The 19,965-nt window shown below is 42.7% G+C and overlaps 1 protein-coding gene across 4 annotated transcripts in view; it reads right to left on the bottom strand.

Annotated features, from left to right (window-relative positions):
* The window catches only part of EVA1A (eva-1 homolog A, regulator of programmed cell death), a 203,248-nt gene that overhangs the window by 81,845 nt on the left and 101,438 nt on the right, over window positions 1-19,965 (bottom strand). The gene's annotated exons all lie outside the window — the stretch shown is intronic.

Raw genomic sequence — 19,965 nt, 5'->3', positions numbered from 1 at the left:
TGAAGTTCAGCTTCCACTGAGTAATTCCCAGGCCTCTGGAAACAGGCTGGAGAACAATAAATTTAGTAAGGAAACAGAGATCCTACAGGTCCCTATTGCATAACCAGTCCTCAGCCTGAAATATTTATTAGTATCAAGATTCTTGCTGCAATCACAGTATGTGTTCAAACACCAGGACAGTGAAACAGCATGTCCATGGGGTCAGCCAGGAGGCTCTGGTTTGGAGAATCCAACATAGGCAAAGTCAGACAAACACTAAATAAATAAATGGGAGAGGCTGAACCCTAATGGAAGCTAAGAGAATTTGTTTGCTCTAAATGGTGAACCACATGGACTGAGATTTCTGTAGAAAGCACCTACAGACAGGTACATTCAGTGGGACTTTGGGTAAGGTCCCCAGACCAAACTTTTTGGCACCATTTGCTGTGATTTTGATTCATCCAAAGTTTGCCACATCAAAAGATTTTAGTTTGAGTGCTTTAAAAAGCATGATCTCTCCCAAGATGAGCACCATCCCACAATGAGCTACCACAGCCAACCCTCCTTCCAAACCATTAATAGGGATCTTAAACAAAAACAGTCTAACATTGTTCCCTTCTGTTCCCCTGAGGTATCTTCCACCAAGTCTTGGCATTTATTCACCACTATGTGTTTTTGGTGCCTCCAGCCTGTTTTCAGTCTGCTTTATAATCCTCATCTCCAGTAAATTTAAATTAAATTTTCAGTTCAGTCTTCATGAAACAATACATTAATTGCCTCAGTACATGAATTGACATCTTATTTACACAGATTAAATGACCATATTCTTTTCATCTACTTGGCCTGCAGTTGGATCAAGCTAAGTGATTAAGTTTTGTCTGGATTTCCTTCCTACAAATCTGTGTGTGTCATTCATGTTCCTTTTCAATAGTGAAGTCAAAATGTATAGAGGGGCAGCATACTTTCTACATGCCATTAAAGGAATCAAACTAATAACTAAAGTGTGCTCTGAGTCACAGAGAAAATTCAATAAAAATCTTCTTCACCAGGGATGAGGTTTGCTTTAACTGCTTACAGATTTACTTTGTTTAGTCTTTTCTCCAGTACTCCATGACAACAAAATTCACCCCCTCCTTTTTCCATCATTTACATTACATTTTGGCAATTCTCTTGAGGGCTCACTAATATACATATGGCTGCATGTGAATGCATGGCACAGCAAATTCTTCTTCCTTCCTTATTTAGAGTCCTTCACTAGACATGGAAGCCAAATTTATCAGATAGTTACCAACTCTTTTAATGACTGCTGCTCATTTGTAAAGATCAATACAACATATTTTCCTCTGTCCTCTGGTTCTCATTTGATTCTTCTGGTTTTCAGAGACAACGCTGTGAGCCAGCTCCTTGACTAATTGCATGACAAACACAGCAGGCAGATTTAGTTTCCCAAGTTTCATTTTTAAGATTTTCCTGTTTCCCATATCCCTAAAAATTCGCCCCTTTCCTGATGTATTCAGTTAATGTTAGTGTCAGGAGATAGCACAGAGATTCAGTAAATCCAGCAGTACTGACTTCAAGTTCTCATTCTGTGGGGCCTCCTAATGCTGTTAGACAGTTTGAGGTCTAAAATGGGATGAAAGGAGACAAGGCGAGGTAAATATGTCACTTCCACTCATGGCGCTCTATGGATGTTCCCCAACTCGGTGAAAGTCAGCTAACCCACAAGAAGTGCAGGAAGGTATATTGGCATGTGAAAAACTTTCTGTCTGTAGTGCCTACAGACACCCTTTGCACAGATCAGAGCTCCTTTTCCACCGTGGATATGGGGTTACCCCGCTACAAGAACAGGATTCTGGATCAGCTTCATGTCTGAACTCTTTATTTCCTTGTGTCATTCCACTAAACATAAATAAAAATTTCCATCACCAGTCATGAAGTAGCTGTTTCAACAGAGTTCTGGAAGTTTGAAGACATACACACCCCAAAAAACAACCAAACATCTGAGCAGCAAAATGATGTAAATTGGAGAAAATGATATGTCCTCTGCATGCACCCTACCCTTTCAAAGCACAAACATTTCCAAAACCCAGGGCAGAGAGAAGCTTGTTCCAGCTGCCGTGTGACTCAGACTGGCATTAGGAACGGGCCAGGGCAGTTCTGGGACAGCAAAGTGGGGATAAAATAAAGGCCAAATACTGCCTTGGTTCAGAAGATGTGAAACTTTCAAGTAACTGAACACCAGCTTTTTGAACATCCCTGGCTCTCTACCATGTCCCATCAGTTCCAACATTCTGCTGCACACACAGGCCAGTGAAGCACAAGCAGCAGACTACATCAAAGTCAGGACTGTGTCTATAATGCTCCCATCTGAAGTGTCTCATACTTCTACCTCATCACTTACTCAGGTTCTGAAAAGAGATGTGAACAAAGCTGAAGACACAGTGAAGACTTTCAAAATGGCCAGTTCTTTAGGGAGCTTCAGGCCTGGGCTGAAGGTCCTGAGGAAGGATCTCAGAGAGACACAGTTGTGGAGTATAGTAGCAATGATTGTTTGATGAGATGAGAAAAGCAAGACAAAAAAGATCAAAATGGACTAAATAAGTCTCTTGGTATCAGCATCTGTGACTCGCTTGCTATCAGCATTGTGACATTACATTTCTTTCTCCTGTTGTCTTGCCTAAGACCTATTGAAATGAGAGCAGCACATCTTAGACAATTTGTTGAAATCACTTCAAGTCTCTGAGTGATGTTAATGATTAGTGACCTAGGGTGGAGTGCAGTGAGGTGAATGGCAGATGAACAGCAGATAACAGCATCAACTTTCATGGAGAACTTTTATCTGAGCACTTCCATGGATTCTGAATATATCTCATCACATCCTACTTTATACCTTACTTACCTTCATCACTCTTCTGCAAAGTATCCTCATATTTTATTTTTTAAATGCAGAGATGAAGAAATGAGGGGGAAATTGACCTGCTGAGGTCACCCAGGCCTGTCCAGGCTTCCAGGACTAGTTCAGACAGAGGTTCTCACTTGCACTTTTGGAACTGCAGACAAATCTTATGGTGGCTGGTCCTTAAGGATGTGCTTGGAGCTCTGCTACTCCCTCCCCTCATGACACCAGCACTGCAAAACCCTCATGAGCTGGCAGAACAGTTAAGGGCATAAGAAACAGTGTCAGACCTTGTGAAGGTGTTTCAGGTTTGGCGCATGTGCTCTAGGAGCTGCCAAATTTAAAGAGACTCAAGAAGATTTTAGCAGAAGTATTCACAGAGACAGTCTGTCTCCACATGTCTATCAATAATGCTCAAGTGTCAACACTTCCAGGCTTGGATCTGAAGATGCCCTCACCTGCTATAGGTTTGCTAATGGCCATTATCTGGTTTATAAATGGGGAAAGTCAGGCACAAAACAATAAAACAATTCTTCTGCAGTAACTCAGATCAGAGCTGGAGTATTAAAAAAAAAAAAATAAAAAAGAAAAAAGAAAAAAGAAAAAAGAAAAACTGAAATCCTGGCTCAAGTATCCTGTATTATCTACAGAGTGATTGAACTGCTCTTCTCAGAGTTTTCTCTTTCATTACTTTTCCATCACTCCCACTTCTCTCCCATTGCCAACCATGTGCCTCATTGGCAGTTTCCTTCCTGGAGTCTTTTCCACCATTCTTACCCCAGTAAGGATCCCTTCCTCCCAGTTCTGCTTCTTTGCTGCGGGTCTTTCCAAATGCCATTGCATTGGCCCATCTCCCTGGAACCAGAGTCACCTCTCTGGAGGGGAACATGCAGCTGTTGGTGGCTGGAAAGCAGCCAGAGGGCCTCCATTCCCCCCAGCTATGCTGCAGGAGGATGCTGAGTGATGGTGTCAGCAAAGAGCAGTAAGAGGCCTTGGCTGCCTGTTCAATACCTGAAAGCAGCCCCTACTCACTGGAAAATGGATCTGAAGGAGGAAGGTTGCTCCCCCTGGCCTCAACCAAATGATATTTCATCCAGCGTGAAGGAGATGTTGAAGGGTCTGTGTCATCACAGATGAGGGACTTTTGGCTTGTGCCTCCACCAGTCACCTCTACTCCAACAAGAGGCAGGACCTTGTCAGAGGCTCCTGCTTGCCCACAGCCAGAAGTGAATGCACAGTGCTCCAGTCTGCTCATAAAAAGGCCTGTCAGGGAGGGCAGAGGGGGGGAATGGGCAGGACAGCCAGCTCCTCTGTGTTATGTGTAAGGAGTCAGGGTTAGAAGTGGCTTTAATTAGGGCATAGCTGCATTGACTTGAGAACACAGGGGTTTGAAAGCATACAGGTTTCATGTTAAGTTCTTTTTGAACTCAGGAGGAAGGGTTGGACTTGCTATTTGTGAGCATCTCACTGATCTACTCCTTGGGTCTATCAATCCATGGTGAACTCCTCCAGTGGGTCTCTCCCAAGATATACTTCATTAGCTCAACCCAGATACACACAATTTGGTCTCAGAACACACAGTGGCCAGATAAAGGGACTAGTATGGCATGCAGCCACAGAAAAGGGGCTTGAGCAGAGCACAGGTACTCTCCAGGCCTGCCTTCCCAAGCAGCGTGTCTCCAAGTGATGAAATGCAATGCTATCAAATATCATGACAGAAAGTGCAAATATATAAAACATGAGGGTGCCTCTTAAAAATAAATGTTGCTCCATGATCTTTTTCCCAGGAGAAGGAAGTTTCCAGAGTGCTGGCTCTCTGCGTGTGGTATCACATATTGCATGGCCTGTTCCCTATAAGCTCTCAACATATGCTATGAATCTGCCTCTGCTCTACAAGTATTCTAAATCAGATGTTTATGCCTTCTTCTGATCTTTTGCAGTCACACGTACATACATTGGATTTTGCCACAGGCTATCCATCATTCCTCCCTTTCCAGCATCTGAAACGCATGACTCGCAATTTGGTTTTATGTGTGTTTTACTGCAGTTTCCATATAATCACACAGGAAACTTTAATTCTCACCTTATGAGCCCAAGTCTGCAGTTCTAATCCTTGTCTCTCACAAGTGTCATGACTGAATGTCTGATTTCTGACAGTCTGTATTTCCCACAAATGAAGGAAAAATCAAATTCAGTTGCAATCAGAGCCTTGCTTCTCACAATCAGTTGTTTACCCACATCATTTTTCACCTTCTATCCCAAAGTAACATCTAAAGCCCTTGGGCATTACCACCCTCTGCCTCTGAGTTTGCTCATTTCAGCTGTGGGCTAAGCACAGTGATGCTGCACGAGGTGGTCATTTTCCATCACGACAGGACAGACAGCTCTGCTAAGGCATCCATCACCCTCTAATGACCCAGATTTCCTGCAGGCATCAAGGGGAAGCTGCCTCATCCACTGTAGACCTGTCATGTCTCAAGACTGTGACTTGCCCCTCATTCCTCCCTCTCCTTCCTTTCTACTCATTCACCAGGAATTTACTGTGCCCATCCCCTTCCCCATCCCAGACTGGAAGTGGCAGGCACAGCTGGTTGGCATCATCCACCTTCCGGCTGCCTCTTTTAAAGGCCATAAAAAGGAAAAGGGGCTGTAGGTCACCCCAACCCCCAGCTTACCCCAGCCCCTTACCAGCTGTACAAACCCTCCTGCCTCAAGGGCTGACATAATTTGGCAGAGCACTCACCAGAAGAGTGCTGTCTGTACAAATGCATGTCCAATACCTCACCAAGGGATTCTGATCCCAGAAGGGCTCACCCACCACCCTCTGACATCACGCTGTATGTGCCTCATCCCCTGCAATGACACAGCTCTGTTTATGGTCAGGGAATGTCACTCTTCCAGGAGGGCATTTCCCAGGCAGAGGGAGATTTCTAGCACAAATATGTCCTTGTTGGTTGGGTGAAAGAAGGTAGAGGACTTTTTAGCTCTCTGGAAAGAGGAGAACTGGGAAGGGTTGACAGAGAAGTGGTCTGGTAAGATGCCTGCTCTCTGCATGAAGCAGATGGCACAGACACATCAGAGAAGCCCTATAAACAACCAGTTAAGCTTCAGTCACAAGCCCTTTCATCTGCTTCAAATATAGGCTCTACCACCTTCCAGCTGGGGCTGGAAAACATCAGGTCTGCTCTGCCTGCAGGGCTTTGTGAGTTTGTATGTTCTAAACTCCTGCCAGGTGTAACTTTGGTGCTGAAGCGATCAATGTTGGGCCCTGTGCAATGCATCCATAATGCAGTGACTTATGCGTGGAGGAGGGAAGCTGGGGAAATTCCCTCCCACTATAAACTATTTCTTGGCTCTTTGCATTAGTTGTCAGCCCTTGGGAGTATATTTTCCTCTATTCCCATTTTTCTGTGGTTTGCATTATCATTTGCTAAATATTAGAGTGTGCTATTTATCATGAGGTCCACAACCTCTGTCCACTCCAGGGAGTTTGCAACTAAGTCACAGCAATAAATTTTCTGATATTCTATGGGCTTTACAGTGCTAAGAGGCACACAGCTGAAATCATTATCTCAGAGCCTTCATCCTCTAATCTCACAGTGAAACACTCATCACCAAAGGCAGGGAGGATGCACACAAACACAGATTGTTTATACCCACAGCAGATTCAGAGTCAGGCTCCAAAACTGCTTACTAATAATGATGATTACTGCAGCTCCTCTGGATTTATAACATGTTTGAAGAGCTGAGGGAAACCACATTATCTGGAACTCTCTTTCAACAGCATGTTAGGTTCACAAGGTCTGCTGGGCTAGCAAAAGAAAGGGTGTGTTTGCGGACTGGGAATCTGTTATAATAATATCATGGTGACCAAAATGAGCACCATGGTATACAATTACTGCTGTGTTCATTGCAGAACAGAGTCACCCGAGACCTGACTCCATACCTGTCGACTCCACTGAAAGTATTTTGCAGCAGGTCCTAGGAGCAACTTGGACAAGACATCATCTCTTACTGACTTTTTCTGCCCACTGTGTTTAGGGAGTTTGGACTTTCTCCCTGCAATAGCTGTTATCTAAGGAGGGATTCAAACTTTGACTAGAAAGGTTACTTCAATATCTCCATATTGTTGATCCCAAAGTCCTTTTCAGAGTTGTTCTTGGTTAATGACTAGAAATGTTCCAGCTTCTCATGGCATTAGGATCTGATCCCAAGAACCTTCAAAGAAAACCAGAGTTCAGACTGAACTGGTAATATTTAATAAAGATTAGGAAGGGTAATTAAAGAAATAAATTAAATGCTACTAGAATGTACATGTCCAAAAGAAACACTGGTCTGAGGAGTCTGTATTTTTTAAAGTTATCAAATTAGCCCAGTTTGGTTTCCACTGCCAATCTAAATAATGATGGATGTTGTCCAATCTCTTTTCATTACAAGTAGGCTGAGAAATCATGGACAAGGTCATTAGTGTGAGAGAAGAGGCATTCTCCTGCTCTGAATGTCCCAGACAGAGGTGCATGGAACAGCTGCTCCTTTCTCACAGAGAGAGAACAGCAAAAGGAGAAGAGGAAACTTGAGCAACCAAGTGGCCCTGTCCTGTGGACAGAAGGAACAGCTGGCATTAGCTGGTTTTGCTTTGCCAACCTTATGGCAACAAAAATAAGAGAAAGAACTGGATAAAATATTTTGAGAACAGCCTAAGAACAAAAAATGGGGCAGTATCCCCTGCAGTGACAGGGCACAGCCCTCACCTCTGTTCCTCTCTTACTCTCTCACTGTGATGGAAGCCAAGTTCAGGGTTCACTGGCCATTCCCTGGCCAATGCCAGACTCACTCTCCAGCTCACAGGGCAGTATCAATATTTCCCCCACATTTTCTTTTTTGCAGCCTCATAGCCCTTTCTGACAGTAAAGCTCTGTTGATCTGTAGCAGGGATGTTTTTTAGCATGCCAGGCTCCTGAATGCCATAGCCTGTTATCAAAGAAAGACTGAAGAATAAACAAAGAGAGACAGGAAGAATAATGATCAATAAAACCCCTTGATCTGAACTTCAAATCCAGGATATATATATATATATATATAAATAAACTAAAGAGCTCAAGCACTGGCTTGGAATTGTACACAGATTGTAATTTATAAAATTTCCAGAGATATTTTGGTCTATTCTCTGCTCAGGGGACAGCACAGCCAGGGACTTTTCGCTGCAGTTTGGGTATAGAGATTTCCTCTCTTCAGATGTGAGCCATGCCTTGCCATTTGCCCTTAGGAACAGGGAACATTTTAATTCCACAATTGTAGCCCATGGGGACTCTCTCCAAAACAGAGTTAAATTTCCAATCTGGCTGCCCAGTATAAGGAATGCCTGGCAGGTCATAGCTGCCTCCTTGATGTACTCAGACTGATTCCCTGCCCCCTCTGCTGCTTGGGAGACACCAAGTGCACAGGAGATGCTGGGAGCTGCAAGCTGGGGTACTAATCCTGGCACAGGGATTTCCCACCAATAGGCATTAAACCAGCACCAGTAACTCCCAGGACACCTCCATGGGGCAAGGACAGTGGAGTGGCCAAGCATGGCATGCTGCAAGACTGGCTGATGGTGCTGATGGCTTTGGAGCCAGCTGGAGAAGGCTCTAATTAGGTTGTGTTGGCTTTTGCCAAGATCAGGGCTGGGTAGTTCCTGGTATAGCCTCACAAACCACTGGACCTAGCTGGAAGCTGCATGCACTAAATGCTCTGCTTAGAATGGAGTGTTTCCCTGTGTTTCTGGAGGTGTTCACTGCAGGGACCTGGTCTCTTCTTCAGGTGACACAGGTTGTCCAAGCAAGCAGCTCCTTGGCTGCAGCATGTCCTTCCAATCAGGCAGAGCTGGGCACACAGGATGGCTGGGCAGTCAAGAAGCAGGAGGGTTTGGAGGTGCTCATGGACCTGCTGGTGTCATCCCAGCTGCTTCCATGAGGACAAACACCACACAGAGCTGGTGAAACTGGATCTGCAGGAGCATTCTGCCTCATACAGTGCATAAACACCATCAGGAGCTTTGACTACAGGACAAGCTGTAATTCTTGCGCTGGTTCAAGGCATTTCTGGTTGAGAATTCTCATGTTTTCAACATTACAAACTCTAGCCCTAACAGCAAACTCCTGCTTCAGAGTTGGGTAAGCTTCCGCTGAAACAAAAGATTGGGAAGGGTTTTCTTTTTTCATGAACTGGGAAAAGGAAAGGCATTTCAGAAGGACATGGTTTCTTTTCATGTCCCAAAACAGAAAAGAGAATCTTTGTTTTTCTGTGCTGTAAGAAGGACATCATTGCCTTGTCCATTTTTGGGATTCACTGTTGTCAAAGATGGGTAAAACAAGAAATAAATAGCAACGCGCCTCTCTCCTGCATTCTTTTGTCCTCCACAGGAACAGCTGCCAGAGCAAGTAAACTATATTAAGACCACTACATCCATCAGACAAAGATAAACTCTTCCCAAGGTTTCATCTTTGCACAGTGACAAGAAGCTGGGAAGTCAACATGTAACTGTCCACATGGGCATTCCATGTGTGAGAACCCATTATTGTCAGTACTGATCCAAGAATAAGCCAGCTAGTCAAATACCCATGATCCAGTTAAATATGACTGTTGAGTGCTTTTGAACAGCCCTAGGCTGAAACATCAAAGACAGATTGTGCAAATATTAGGCAGGATCTATAAATAAACCAAATTGTCTAAAAGATCGCCTTATGTGTATAAATGGGCTACTAAGCTCTATGTATCTAGTCAGTACAAAACCAAATTTCCTTGGCTACAGCAAGATCTGAGAAACCTCTAGACAGTTACATTCAGAATCAGAATCAAAACCTGAATCCCATCCTGCAAAACAGGGTTCAAACCCACTAAAGACTAAGAACTCTTCAGAAGAGATGTTGTTTACACAAAGCAGATATTACCTAACTACACACTAATTTTCTACTTTGCTGGTAATAAGATGTGAAACTGTCAAAGACTAATATGCTTTTAAAAAAAGAAATTATTTGAAGCAATGTAATAAAATTGTAATCAACAATGTGCTTGAAGATAATTTAGACATCATGAGGTTTGAAGACTCAGGAAAGTAATGAGAAATAATTATTGAAAATAGATAATTTTCTAGAAAACATATTCAAGATAAGAACTATCTGGCATAACTTCAGATGTCAACAATGCAGCTATTCATATTTGGTCCAGTCACCATGGGTTCCTTTAAAAAGGAGAGAGAAAACAAGCACTTGTAAGGGGTACCTGAAATACCTACTCGAAAATGAGATGAACTGCAACCTAGAAATGCCTTTTTCTTTTTATATACTGACTACAAAGGGAGGCCAAGGTATCTAGTCCATATGTAGCTGATTATACCATAGACAGCTACATCTGGTCAGCATTAGAGTGTGTTTAATAACACACCTATTTGCAAATGCATTCCTATTCAGATCAATATGTCTGTGCACTCAGTACTACAGCCTTCAACTTAGACTCCAGGTTTCTAGTCCAAACCTTCAAAGTGGGTTGGACCAAGGTAAACTGAGACCTACAACTTGCTAAGTAAGGTCCCTCAGGAAAACACAACTCTCCAAACCAGGGTTTGACCCCTGAGACAGACACACAGAAATCCCTTCAGAAAGCCTGCAGAAGAGCATTGACAGAGAAACAGACAGATCATTACAAGTCCTTCTACTTTCTATAATGGAAAATATTTTTGCCATAACCAAAATGTCAATGCTAATGGTTAAATACATTTCCTTGAATAAAATCTGCCCAAGACTTCAGGAAAAACATGTATGAAGAGCAGTCATGCCAGAAAACAAAGCAGTTTGTATGATCCTGGGTTCAAGAGCCCCATGTATGTAAAGAGCTGGTGAACCTTTTCACAGTCTGGGACAGGTAAATCATTTTTTGCACCAGTCTGGCCTGAGAGTCCAAAGGCCTGGCTCAGTCATGAGTGTGTCAGTGTCAGCATGCAGAGTGTGGGGCGCAGTTTCTTGGCCAGCTGCAAAAAGAAGGTAACTCAGTCAGCCAGTCAGATCCATAAAGCAGCAGCTCACACTGTTATTAGAGACCTGCCTCCCCATCTGGAAATTAAATGCAAACATATGCATAGGCCTAAGTGCTGCTTAAGAGAAAATCACTACCCTGACAACACTGAACAGGACAGGAAGGAAAGAAAAACACAAAGTACAAACCAGTATCTGTGCCTTCCCCATTTAATTTTCTGTACTGTCAGAGGTACCCTCATATCTAATTCAGCACAACTTAAAGGACAAAGAATTATGAGGCGAGGAAGGAATGAAAATCCATTTGTTTGTTAGTACTATAACAAGCTAAGAAATATCTGGCAGAAAATTTACATTACATGTGCTCCAACTCCAATTTACTAGGTGGTTCAATCCTCCCAAAAGATGGCCACAGCACTGCACTAACATCTTATACTTCATTCTTCATTGATACCCAAGGCGTCTGCAGAAGGTTTTGATCATCTCTAAAAGCACAGAGGAGAAAATTTGCCTTTCCTCCCTGAGGGAATCAGATACAGCCTTCACACAGCAGAAGTCAGGTTCTTTGATCAATATGCAGCATGTCAAAAAATGTGTGTTAGTATGTAATCCTGAGTTATATCCCTAGTGATTTGATTTTTTCACTGGGGAAAAAATAGAGAAGAAGAGAATTTAATATTAGTCCTTTTTCATAGTAATAAAAATTATAACAATAAGAAACAACAACAGAAAAGGAAGATAAATGTGAGGCTGTCATTGAATTCATGACTGAGTGAATTATCATGACAGCAATGGATACGTCAGGCAGGAGCTTAACACCAATAAAGTTCAACAGCAACTGTAAGTACTGAAAGCAGAGACTCCTCACATCTGTGTGATCATGTCTGCACTCGATGCATAAACCAAAACGCCAGGGAGGTGGGGAGGCTGCTGCTCTCTCTGCCAGATGCTGAGCAAACAGCCCCAGGGTGTAACCACACCAGGCAGGAGGAAGCACAGTGACTGCCCAAGGAGCTGATGATTGATCAGGGTTAAGCAGAAAACCTCTTGCCCTTAGGCCAGTGCCCCTCCACTGAGCCATGCTGACTCCCATGACTGGGGAAGAGATGTAGTAGGGGGTTGCCCTTTTGTAAGCTGTTATTTTCTTTCTAATTTTTCATGGACCTTTTTAAAAAAGGCATTTCTTATCCACTCCAGGAAGCTTTTTTTTTTTCTTCTAAAGAAAATACTTTGAGAATTTCATCAAAGCTTGAAGCAAATACATGTGATCCAGGGATTAAATAGTGCAATCCCCATTTGGAGGTTGGTCCTTGATACATACTCCCTGGGTCCCTGCAAACTATGAGTTTATCCAGGCTGGGGCAACTTTTGACCCAAAGCAGGTTTGTTGGACTCCAAATGAAGCTGCATACCAGTTTTCTGCCTCTCCCCGAGGCTTTGGCTTGAACCAAAATGGAGTGACACCCATTAACAAAGAGACCTCCAAGACTCTGCCCTCCTACCCTTGCTCCTTCCCCTCTAGGCACAGACACCAAGGTCCATTCGCTGGGATTAACCAGCCTTCAGAGTCTTTGCAGGCAGCTGGGAGATGGCTTTCAAAGATAAGAGATGGCCCAGGGTGGGCTCAAGGGTAAGGAATTTAGCTAAATATCTTTGGATGGGATCTAGTAGGATTTGCTTCCTTGTTTATATTATGCAGTATCAGCCATCCTTAAGACCCCGGGCCTGTGTGTCAGTAAAGCTGGAAACACAAGCAGCCAGCAAAGGATCCTGATACTGTTCCTCATGATCCTGTCCTCCCCATGCAGAAATGCTTCCCTACTCTGACATTCAGAAACTTCTACATTTTTTGGCTCAGTTCACCTAAAAGAGGGATAATAAGTGAAATACTGAGCAGCAGGATACTTGGGACTGAAACTGCAGAGAATCAGCTTTTCTTCCTGGGTAATGGTGCTGCTGCTGCCCAATGCTGAAACAAGTCATGGCTAATATATGGCAAAGAGATTGTAAGCCCCTTCTGGCCCCCAGGGAGAAAATAATCATAAGCTTGCTCAGTGTTTGTTAAAAGATACAGGTAATTGCAGAAAAGAGCAACAAAAAGACAATTGAGTGGCTGTGTACGTTGATTTATGAGGGAAGATTAAAGGAGCTGAACATGAATGGCTTAGCTAAACAGTGACTAAAACAGGACATGAAAAGTAGCCCCTGTCAACAGTATTTGAAGTGTCTGTCTGAAGGGGCATTAACCGTTTGGGTGTGGATATTTTGAATAAATGGAGGTCTTGAAAAGGAGGTTGGAAATGCAAGTGCCAGATGAATGTTAAGGAAAGTTTCCCAAAGAACAAAACTTCCATGGCAATCTCCTCTCCACTGTAAAATGGGATGCTCCCCAAAAGGTCATCTGTGCTGAGCAGACACGACCTAAGGAACTTCTGGGGGGTGTCTACTCTTAAATGACTTACTGGCATGCCCATCTCTAAGCACCAGGGCAGAGACAACCAGACAGCATGACAATAAAAGCCCATTCCAAAACTTGCCTACAACCAGAAGATAAAATACCCATGCCTTGAGCTTCAGAGATTAAGTAGAAATGGAAGAAAATGTCCAAATTGAGGAGTTCCCTGGAGTTCTCTTATAGTACTGAAGGATGATGTAGGGCTGGGTTTGTTCACAGTTAGTGAGTAGACTCATAAAAGTCAGCCTCTACACTCAGCCATTATTTGTCCTCTCCCGAACAAGAACTTGAACTGGAATAAGGGATATTATTTTTAGTAACACTAAAGAGACCCAGGTTGGTCATCATTCAGCTGTTATAAATCACATAACTCACACAAGGCACAGCACCCTCCTCCCTGCGTAGCCCACACAGGACTAGTGGTTTGACTGTGGAGAGCCACACCTCAGGTTCAAAACGGCAGTGAATTAGAAATTAACTTGCCATATCCTACTGCTTTCTTTTCTTTCATGTAATCAAAGACTGGTCAGGAAACACTGCATGGTGAGAATTCCACCTGGAGAACAAAGCATGTATCTACTCATCTAACAATGAATATACATTGCACAGAATATACACTGATAAGAGAGTTGACAGTTCTTACCCATGACACAAACCCCTGTGTAAATGTTCTCCACACCCAAAATGAGACTAACACTTTCTCCCAAAGTTTGGCTGGCCCTGCCTATGCAACATCACCTTCAGCAGGAAATGCTTCTTAGGGAGTGAGTGCGTTGCACAACAATCCTTGCTGATGCTTGCAGCTGTGGTAACATTCATTTGTGCACTTCCCAGCAGTTAAATTACACATTTGATCATAGAATCATAGAATCATTCAGATTCTATGAAAGGGCTGTAAGATTGAGTTCAACCATTAACCCAGACAAGTTCACCAGTAAACCACATCCCTCAAATGTACCCATGCCGATGTAGCTCTCATCAATGGGCTATAGATACACTTCAGTGCCTATTTTATTGATTTTCTATTACAGCAACAGCTCACAAACCTCAGTTGTACTAAGACACCACTACAGAGGTGTCATGTATATTTGCATCTTTGGTAACTTTCAAAAAATTGCTATTTTTTATTCTTCTCTCTGTCCTGGTCTTCTAATTCTCTATTCATGGTCAGGAACAAGTTTTCCAAATTTTTATTTTCCAAATCCCAGAGGATTTTCTATTTGTTTCACATTAAAGTGGATAGAGGGCAGTAGAAACCAGCAGGGCAGTGATAGGTGCACAGCAGAGAAACATGCATGTGCTGGCAGAAGGGCACCAGCCATGAATCCTTCTGTAAAGGGTGGAAGGAAATGTCATTGTCTTGATACATTTTAAAAAAGGGAAGGCAAATATACATAAATGCAAATATAACTTAATTGGTCATGGTGTCAAACACTCCCTTTAAATTTAATCTAATGTGTGTTTCACTGAGCTGTCAGCAATCTCCAGTAGCCTCCAGGCACTAATGAGTGAGCATCAAGGTGTCAGTGCTTCTGGCATTAACCTCAATTAGGAGGAGTTAGGGTGATCACTGAATCAAGGGTTAGCCATTCATTGCTGACACATTCCTCTGGCTGCAGCTTGCAGTCTCCTGCTTGAAAAGGGCTGGCAGACTGGCTGCCAACCTCCTCACCAGTAAAGAAATCTCATACCTGCCAACATTACTGTTAATTACTATATTTGAAATCTGCACAGGTCATAACAGGCATGGAGACACAAGAATAACGCTATTTATGAGGCTATTCAATGTGGTTCTCAGGTAAAAAAATAACCTGTGGTATTAAAATTATAAATATCTATTACTTACTCATGGTCAGAATTTTTAAAGCATCATAAAAGGCATCAATATGACAAAGAATAGAAAGTCTACACACCAGGGTTAAGCTTACAGAGAAAAAAAATCACCACAGAGATAACCCATGTAATTTTAATTCTGCTCCACTTCTCTCTCTCCAGAGTTCCTGAAAGATTTCCTTTAGATATATGACATTCAGATGTCATCTTGCACAATCATTCTCAGCTAGATCTGCTTTTCTGGGGTGAAATCATGGGTGGATCATGAGTGATTTTGAGACTGCACCCCTCCTATTCAAGCATGGAGATCTCAGGACAGCCAGGCAGAACCCTCCAGTCCCACCCCAGGCCTGAAATCCACTCTCTATATAGCAGATTGATGTTCAGCTTCAAGGACTTGGGCATATTTTTGGCAGAGGAAATCATTCTGTGAGAAAATCTACTTAGTAATTTTAAAGTTGTGTCAGCCACCATAAAATCTTGGTTACATTACAGTTTAGCATTACAGTTATTACAGTGGAAATTACAGGTCCATTATAAAACATTTCTTAAATTTCTAAATTTATAAAATATATTAATAATACCAGAATGAAAACTGAAAGTCCCACCTGGCTTCTTCTTATCACCACTTCACTAAAACAGACTGACCATTCCTCCCTGCTGTCTTCCCCTGTGACTTTTAGGCCACAGGCCTTATCAAATGAAACAAAACAAAATAAAACCTACAAAACGTAGAGCTAAAAGGATTAAAGGTCTCAGTTGCACACACCTCATGAACAGTGGAGCTCAGGACTGCAGAGCACTTTAGCTAACTCTTTATGGGACTCTTTCCATAGCAGAAGCTCTCCCAGAGTTGAAGGACCACAGCAGCAGGCCTAAAAACCTTCCCTAATTGTAAGGTAGCACTTGTCTTACAGCTCATTCTGCTTAGGATCATCATAAAAAGTGTCCTTTGAACTCCCTCTCTGACCCATCTTCTTTCCTCCCCATCCCCAAGGCAATGATTTTTATCTCCAAGCCTCCATTTCTTCTCTGCAGGAATCAAAGGGGTTTCAAGCCTTTCCCTTGAGGTGACAGCATTACCTGTTCCTGCTCCACCTGAGATGCAGAGCTCTGCTTCCTCAGAATATTTATTTACCCTAATCTGTCTCAGACACAGGCTCATTCTGCTCGGGTAATGAAGAGTTGCTGTGTCTGGGCCAGCCAGGCCGAGCGTGTTCGGACTCTCCTGGGCCAATTCATATCAAGCTACAGTAAGCTGTGCAGTAAGAAAAGACAAACAGGAGCAGCACAACGACAGTTTTCAATTACCTGATTTACCAACCTTCATCTCAAAACTAATGAGTCTGTTTGTGTCAAGTTTCACATCCCAGTGCAATCACTACTCCTTGTCCCTGTAGCATGTTCCTCCTTGGTGCAGGATGGCAGAGCTGCTGTGGCCTGTTACGAGCAGGTACCTCCAAGCCCATTAGTAAAGCATTGCCCCACTCTCTTCAGCACTGGCCAGCAAAAGAGATGGCATCTTGCCTTTGCCCTCAGGTAATCCAACAGATCCCTGCCATGAATCCAAAGTATGAGTCTTGCTGACTGAGGGGATTCCTCTTTGCTTCTCTCTGAGATGCAGGAAACTGCATCCACAAAAATTGTTTAGTCATCATCAAAGGTGATAAAATCACAGCCTCAGAAGTCAGAAAACATCAGCCTTGAGCTATCTGGTCACCCATCATGGTGCAGTTTTTAGTTTTGCTGCCACAGCTTTTTTAACAGGTTCTGTTGAAGTATGAGCAATTCTGAATGTGAGGTCTAAGTTTCTGAAAGGAAAACAAGCTCTTTGCTTTCCCTTCACCTGGATGGAAACATGCAAAAGTCTGGAAGGAGGGTCAACAAATCCATTTGTTTGCAGAATCTGGTAGCAAATGTTACATCACCAGGGAAAATCTACTCTGCCCCCTCTGCCATACCACCAGATGCAGTCCTTGACACTTTAGAACAAATCTGACCTCAAGAACAGAAGTCTAAAAGAACAACCAGCCAGTCAAAGAAGTCAGCAAGTATATTGACCCCATCCTAATTCCTGGAAACGTTTAGGGAATTAATAGAGATGAAATGCAGAAAAAAGACCTCAATCCCAATCAAAACCAGTTAATAGGAAAACCCCTCTCCAAACCCAAGTGTAGAGATTGATATAACCATGAGCTGAGGTGCCAGACACCAAGCTGCTATTGGAAAACTTTTTCAACATTAACACTCATGGCTAGAGGTAATTTCTCAAGACCTTAAATAAACATTATCTTCCTCTCTTACTTGGATGAATAAGAGTTGGAGATCTGTCAGAGAGTGGGAGTGGAAACCAATAAATATAAGGATAAAACACTGGTATTACATAGAAATTATAATTTTGACCAAAAAAAATTTGCATAAGAACACAGTGGCTGAAAGCATCTAACCAGGTCATGAAACCATGGAATCCATGAATGGTTTGGGTAGGAAGGGTTCTCAAAGTTCATCTAGTTCCAATCCACCCCCACCATGGGCAGGGACATCTTCCACAAGAGCAGGTGGCTCAAAGCCCCATCCAACCTGGCTTTGAACACTTCCAGGGGTGAGTGGATGTAGATATAGATATCTCCATGGTGGAGGCTCTACCTGTGGATAACAATATGCCAGCTAAGCACCAAGGTCCCCATTTACAGTCAGTACAGGAGAACTGTCACTTCAAATATGCAGTTCATCTCTTTCAGGCACTTACTGTAGGATGAGATGATTTGTGCCTCAAAAGCAGCTGCTGCTCCACATTACCTGTAAAAGGAGTTTTTCTCAGAAGGGGATGTGCACACTATAAATCTCTATGGCTTATATGTCTACACTTGATCAAATTAATCCCACTTCATGAATATTTCAATATTTGTAGTCATTACATGAGGGTTGGATAGCTTTTTTAAAATACTCTACAGCTTGAAGAGAAGCATAGGCTTGATACAAAAATTACTTGACAAACCTCTATTAACTTAGGAAAATATGACAAAGGATTTGAATAGATGTCCTCAACTATGTCTGAACTCAGTGTCTTGACAATGAAAGTAGCCACATGGAATTATATCATATCATTATTCTGTTCTTTGTTTATTTGGCAGGTCAAACCTATGAGGCTGTGCATTTCAAATCTACATGTTTGTGAGTTCTGCTTCACAGCAGTATACAAGAAGCCCAGTTAAACAAACATTATGAGACATTATACATTCAGTGGAACATCCCTAGAGGTAGATTGCCTAAAATGTTTATTTGTTTGTAAACAGAAATTTTATTTCAACTTTTGAAGAAAGAAAGTCTGCATTGAACATTCTATGTGTCTTTCCCTAGCAAGACCTTGCCTGCATTGCCCTGTTTCAAAGGGGTGCAAAAGGCTTTTGTTTTTTCTTGGAAGTCTGGAATTGTTCCTTTTCTATTTTATGCAGGTCTTGGAATTAAGTTTTATAGCATCAGAAAGTGCTTTTTGCAGTGATAAAAATACATTTTCTACATTCATGAATTCATAAATTTTAAGAGCAAAAGGAACAATTACATTCATCTAGCCTGAGGCATTGATAGATTTACTGCACAGGAGCTAATGGGCCAGAGCACAGTCCCTTTGAGATGACAGGAGAGAATTTGTGCAGCTTTTTTCCCTTCCTCCTCATCATCATCAAGAGGGCAACCACCTCAGAACTGCCTTGTTCAACAAAGACCCTTCTTCTAGTCTGACTTGAAAGAGCATTTCTTTAAACACATTTTAGAGAAAGCTAAGCTGCTTTCCCAAGCACTCAGAGGAAGCAAAGGTCAGCACACCCCCATTGCCCCAGAGCACCTCAGCCACCTCTCCTTGACCCCATCTGGTCTCCCAGCAGCACCAGACACCCCAAAGCAACAGTAGCTGCTGCCCCTGTGCTCAGGCTTTGTTCTTTACCTGCACAATTCTCTCATTGGGATGTGAAGCACTTGGCCCCTGGGACTCAGCTTATTGCCTCATAAAGCAGGATGGCAGGATTATTAATGTGGCAGAACTGCAGGGTTTTCCAAGCAATTTATGAGTTACCATGGCAGTTCATTAGCTCTCAGCCCAATGACCCCTTCCTGGCAAGCATGAATCAAGCTGGAGGCACGCACACATCTAAATGTATGACAGATATTCACATCAAAAACACATCCAAGGCCATATTTCCTCCATTTTGTTCAGCACATGTCCAACTGCAGCACTAAAAAGTCACCAGTTATCAGGACTGATAACCAACGCACTGAGGCACATCTAGACACAAAGAAATTCACAATCCCCCTTTTTTATTTTCTTCTATTCTCATCAAGCCATTTCTGATGGATGCCTGCATTTAAAGAACGGCAGGTCCTTAGCAGAGGATCTTTGCAGCCTTCATGGAATGCACAGGGAGGCAGGTCTGGCAGTGGGGACAGTGGGCACTCTGAATGGCTCCCTTGACTTTCAGTGCTCAGAATAAGGTTTCACTTTACACACAGACAAGCCCTTCATTCCCACTCAAGGAAGAATTTGAGAAAATATTTAACTTTCATGGTAATTATCCATAGGTCCTAAAATAAAGCACACACTTCAACGCTTCCTTGAGTCCAAGTGGCACTGTGTGTGTGAAAGAATTCCACAGGTTTTAATGTAGTGCTCAGTTAGGACTTCAGCACAGGCAAAAAAAAAAGCTAATCTAGCAAACTAGAGAGGAAAGAGATGTAGTGAATTAAAGGGAGCCTTTGAAGTTAATAACTGGACAATTAAGAAAATGAAAACACTG

The sequence above is a fragment of the Serinus canaria genome, chromosome 3 (assembly GCF_022539315.1).
Source record: "Serinus canaria isolate serCan28SL12 chromosome 3, serCan2020, whole genome shotgun sequence".
In the NCBI taxonomy this organism is placed as follows: domain Eukaryota; kingdom Metazoa; phylum Chordata; class Aves; order Passeriformes; family Fringillidae; genus Serinus; species Serinus canaria.
Note: the sequence above shows the minus strand (reverse complement) of the source record. Positions and strands in the feature narration are given on the sequence as shown.